The 5,553-nt window shown below is 32.9% G+C and overlaps 1 long non-coding RNA gene across 1 annotated transcript; it reads right to left on the bottom strand.

Annotated features, from left to right (window-relative positions):
• Positions 1–2,572: 2,572 nt before the first annotated feature.
• On the bottom strand, positions 2,573–4,507 carry LOC109222127. The gene is made up of 3 exons (XR_002067354.1): positions 4,342–4,507; positions 4,107–4,218; positions 2,573–2,863 (listed from the first exon to the last, which is right to left on the bottom strand). It is a non-coding gene; the product is annotated as an uncharacterized LOC109222127 (long non-coding RNA).
• Between the last annotated feature and the right edge of the window lie 1,046 nt (positions 4,508–5,553).

Below are 5,553 nucleotides of genomic sequence, written 5' to 3'. Positions count from 1 at the left end.
TGCATACCTTAGCTGAATTCACGCCTTGCATCACTTTACTCACCGGAACCCAATAACATTTTCTGATCAACTTAGTCGAAATCCTACTAATCTGATGCTCCCATTACATCCCATGACAGACATAGGTCTTACTCCAACTCTTACAATACCGCCACGACGAGAGAGATGTGCAGAAATTCATAACCAACTACCGAATCAACAATTCATTGGGTCTATACTCCTGTCAAGAACCATCACTGCATTCTGGGCCGAATAATGGCTTAGCTCCTTAATGTACTTCATATACTCGGATTGCACGGATCTTAAAACCAATAATCTCGTCTCACCCAGTACGAACTACTCAAGCAATATGCCACCCCGGACATGATCAAAAGTCTCAATTGATGCCACAATGTGCCAATAGGCTACTGATTCGAGCGCGATACAAGGAAGAAGAAAAATGAACTATGAAAAGGAGATCCAATTACCCCGCTCGCGAATCATACCTGCGACGCGGGCAACATACTAAACAGACACCCCGCTCGCGAATTATACATGCGACGCGCGTTCACAGCTAATACGAGCTTTCCTCCGAAAAGATAGGAAAAGAAACACATAAAGGCAGATATAGGGAACTGTACTGAACATCACGTTGTTGCGGCACGCAACCCGATCCAAACAACATAACCATGGCGGCATGCCACCCGATCCAAATAACATACCCATGGATTTCCTCACATTTTAGTATATTGTTAATTGACCTCTAGTAAGAGTCAAAGTCGACAATCTCGTCTCTACTTCTTCGAGATTAGACGGGATACTTGCTGAGTACACGTTGATTACGTACTCATACTACACTTCTGTGCATTTTTGTTGCACATGTATATTTTACACTAGATGGCAGCACGGATGGTTTGGGGACTAGGTGAGCTGCATTGTTCGAGACGACCCGCAGCTAGTGTAGTTCCCTTCCAGTACTTTATTTATTTATTCCCTGTCTACTGTATTTCGGACAGACATTGTATTTTATTCTCCTTATCAGTAGTTGCTCATGCACTTGTGACACCGGGTTCTGGGATGGTTTTGAAATGTTTTGAATTGATTGCTATTATTTAATTCAAAATGAAGCAGCTACTTTTGTACTTATGAAATTTAAAGGAAAATCTTGGACTTTTCAAAAATTGTTAAAATTGGAGTTTAATTAAGTATTTAGTAGGCTTGCCTGACAACGGTGTCCGGTGCCATCACGACCCGTAGTGGATTTTGGGTCGTGACATTTTAGGTAACTTTGTTCAAGGTATAAAAACCTGAGCACATCTTAGAGTTTGTCTCAACGGATAAATGTTCGAAATAGAATTCACTACATTTTCCCATTGAAGCCTAGAAACATGAAGATAGATTTTCAACCATTATTGCACTTTGAATATTGAGGCATCTCCAAAGCAAGGGATTTGGTGTTGCATGAGATGAACAAAGAATCATATATAATCCTAGGTGTTAGGATCGGAAAAATCAAGTGTCATGCTGAAGCTAGCAAGCAAACCTTGAGCGACGATAAATCATACAACAAAGAGAAATATACCAAAAGAGACGCAAACATATAACGTGGTTCGGTTAACTGACTTACATCCATGGCGGAGATGAGCAATCCACTATAGTAAAAGAGAGTACAAAATATCGAGAGAACAGCCTCACGAAGAGGCAAACACAAGTGACACACCTGAATATTGCATCACGACTTCTAATAAGTTTATTGTCAACTGGATCATAAATATGGTAAGAAAATTATGGCAAACACCTAGCAATTCTCCCCCTTGGCCTGAATTTTCTGACAAAATAAACTTGATCCACATTCTTCACATAGCCTTCAATAGGTCGCATCTCCAAATTTCCACCACAAAGTTTGTCTCAACGTGCGTAGCACACCGGTCAAATTTCTCAAACAAAAGTCACGATTATCGTCAAATATGTTGCGGCTAGAACTGAACACGCCAAGATGAACCTGTCTTGAACCTCCACTACAACACTATGCATTTACAGCTACAAAATATATTGTAGCTAAATATGAAAAATCCCGTTGCTAAACACTTTAGCCACAATATTTTTTTTCCGTAGCATTCGTAGTAAGAAGTAGCGTAACTAAAAGTTAGCTACAGACATGACATGGTTCGTGGCTAAGGACTAATATTTATTGCTACGAATATTTTTGGTATTGTAGCAATATTAACAGAACTTTTTTTGCCACAAAATATATACTTATAGCAAAAACTCTTATTCTTTTGCCACAACAAATAAACTTTGTAGCAATCTTTATGTTGTAGCCACAAGGTGTTTTATCGTGGCAAAAGAATTAATTTATTTGCTACGAAAATTCATATGTTGTGGCTATTTTTATACCTCAGTCTCGTGGCAATTGTTCTTTTATTTAGCTACGAGTTCATAAATTTACAGCTACAATCGAAGTATTTGGCACAAAAATTTTCGTATGTAGCTAAGAATTCATTCTTCTTGCCATAAAATCTATAGTATTCAAGCTATAGTTTAATCATTTGCTACGAAAAGTGAAAAAATAACTATCAACTATATATATGTGTAGCCTCGAATTCTAAATTTTTATTGCTATAATCGAAAAATTTGCCACAAAATAATTGGTCACAGAATTTTCATCCTGCAGCTAAAATTTCAAATATTTTTGATTCCAAAAGATATACATAAGAATTGTTACAATGTAGCTAAGAATTAAAAAAAATTACACTCCACAAATTACTTATAATTCTTCTACAACACCATCTACACAAAGTAGCACCGTCTTCTCCTTCCTCGCTTCCCAACATAGCACCGCCTTAACTGCACTTTAGCTTTAGTCTTAATTTGTCAAATTTGCCTGTTAATGATAAAGTATTTTAATACCCGAAAGCAAAAAATAATCGATCACATATGCAAAAGAGGTAGTTAGTCACTATATTGCTTCAAAAATTAATTAATGAAGCAAAATACATATTGCTTGCAAGGATTAAGAACATCAGTACTGCAATTTAATCTTAACCGAGTCTCATTGGTGCTTTCTAAGTTACAAATCACTTTGCAATTGGAGGCGGATCATATTGCCTGGCACTAGACTAAAATTTTAACTGATATGGATTAATTCTTTTTGGCATTTTAGCCGGAGAAGGCAACATTTGACAATTGTATGAGTTCACTAAGGGGTCGTTTGGTTGCCGGTTAGAGTTATGCAGGTATTAGTTATACATGTATTAGTTATGCAGGGATTAGTTATGCAGGGATAAGTAATGCAGGGATTAGTTATGCAGGTATTAGTTATGCAGAGATTATTTTTTTGAATGTTTGGTTTGTTGTATTAGAAATTGATATACATTATATAAATTTTAAAGTAAAATGCTTGTTTACAACTATACCCCTGGCTTTCTTTTGCATTGTTTTTTCTCTCTTTCCATTTATGTAGGAAACAATTCAGTTAGGAACTTTGGGTGTTACTTTCACTTCTTCGTCATACTACTGAACTATGGAAGTTTAGACATATTTGATTTTCACTTCTTAGTTTTGGTATTTCCATTTTCTAGTGGCTTCTCCAGTTTGCTTTTGCTAGTTTGTTCTTTAAAAATGAGAGAAGACAAGGTATATAGTTGGCAAGTGAAAGCAAGTGAAACCTGTTGACGGGTTGGCAGAGAAATAAGGAAGCCTTATGTGTAAAGTGATCGGGGTAAATTTGTCATTTCAGTATTTTATCCATGTATTACTAATACATGTATTAGTTATTCCATCTTCTACCCCGCATAAAACAATACGCAGATTGACTCATAACTTATACATGTATTATTTATGCATAATTGAAAAATGTCAACCAAACATGGTATTAGTTATGCAGAATTTTATACAAAATAACTATTGCCTACCAAACATGGTACAAGTTATGTTACCCCTTATACATGAATAACCTTTCTTCTAACCAGCTACCAAACGACCTCTAAAGGTACAATTGAGTTTAAACTTCAATACAAAGATGCAAGTTCGATTAGTAAAAATATAAATTGAATAAGACAAGAAAACAAGAATTTTTAACATATAATAAAAGAGAAAAGTACAAAGCAACAAAAAAATTTAAAAACCTGTAGACTTCGTAAACTTCTTAAAGGATCTTGATCCCAAATTTGTAATGTTGCTTTGCTGTTACAGTTCACGAACTATGGCTCCTCTTCAAAATCTTCAAACTTTCACTCACTATATATCAAAAATAAGGCAGAATATTAAATTGCAGAATAATTCGCAAAACTAAATCCAAAAAATTCATGTCAAGTAGGTATGAGAAAATTCACAAACCGTAAAATAGAGATACGAGCTTACCTCTATGAGGTTCTCTCTCACTCTTCTTCTATGTCGTTCTCGCATATTTTAGTTTATCCATAGTTGAAGTAAGAATTGAAAAAGTGGGGAAGGGGACGTAGGGGTAGGATTGGCGGCTGAAGAGTTTAGAACGTAGTTTAGGTTTTGATGATTTACTTTTGGCCAATTGCAATTGTCCTTTGTCATTTATATAATATAATTTTGCTTTCTTTTATTAATTAGTTAATACTACATCTTAATTCAGTAGATGCAAAAATATATAAGTGCTAACAATTATAAGTAAAAACACTACTATGAAAAGAATAAATATATAATTTATGTTAAGTAACATTGAAAAATAAACTATTTGCATAAAATAAAGATATTCTAAATCAAAATTTTTCTTTAAAGTTTCTTTCATCCTATATGATATTGTTAGTAGTTTGTTATATACTCCTATTTTTATTATATTAGATTCGTATTTTAGTGTTTAATTAGATTTATAAAATTTTTATAATTATTCAGATTGAATATAATTAGTGAGCAATGTAAATAATTACAAGCACAAAGTTACTGTATAATTACATATTTATTTAAATTATATTGGAAAATCACAAGTACTACTTTGTTTGATATGAATTATTATATACTAATTAATTTTTTATACACTCATTTATCAAGCAATATTAAATTCTCAAATTTTTGAAATAAAACATAATATATTAAAGTTTTTAAGTTTATAAAACATCGGATAATAGTCATAAAAAGACAATATCCTCTTTATGTATACGAATTATATTAAATTCTTAATTCTTTGATTCAGTAATAGAAATAATTTATTGTACAATATAGTTAGTACAAGATTATAGTTGTTTAATTTTGAAATAATTAGTCATGCACATAATTGTGGGATATAATTCCATTTTTTAATTATAATTGAAACTTATACGGTCAGACATCTTTATAACAATATCCTCATACATAAACCACTCACTATAAAAATCAAGTTTTTCTCATAACCAAGTTTTATATTTATATATAATATATATCCTCTATAACGATGTTTCACTATAACAACAAAAAAAAATATCGAAATAAAAAAGGCCGTTATAGGGAGGTTTGACTGCACGTAAGACTTATTTAATAAAAATTATAATATAATCAGTTTTTCTAGGGACTTGGATGTCAACCATAATAAATTCTTTATTATTAGTGTAACTATACATAGTAAAA

This window comes from Nicotiana attenuata, unplaced genomic scaffold, assembly GCF_001879085.1.
Source record: "Nicotiana attenuata strain UT unplaced genomic scaffold, NIATTr2, whole genome shotgun sequence".
NCBI lineage: Eukaryota > Viridiplantae > Streptophyta > Magnoliopsida > Solanales > Solanaceae > Nicotiana > Nicotiana attenuata.
This window is presented reverse-complemented; position numbering and strand designations above follow the sequence as displayed.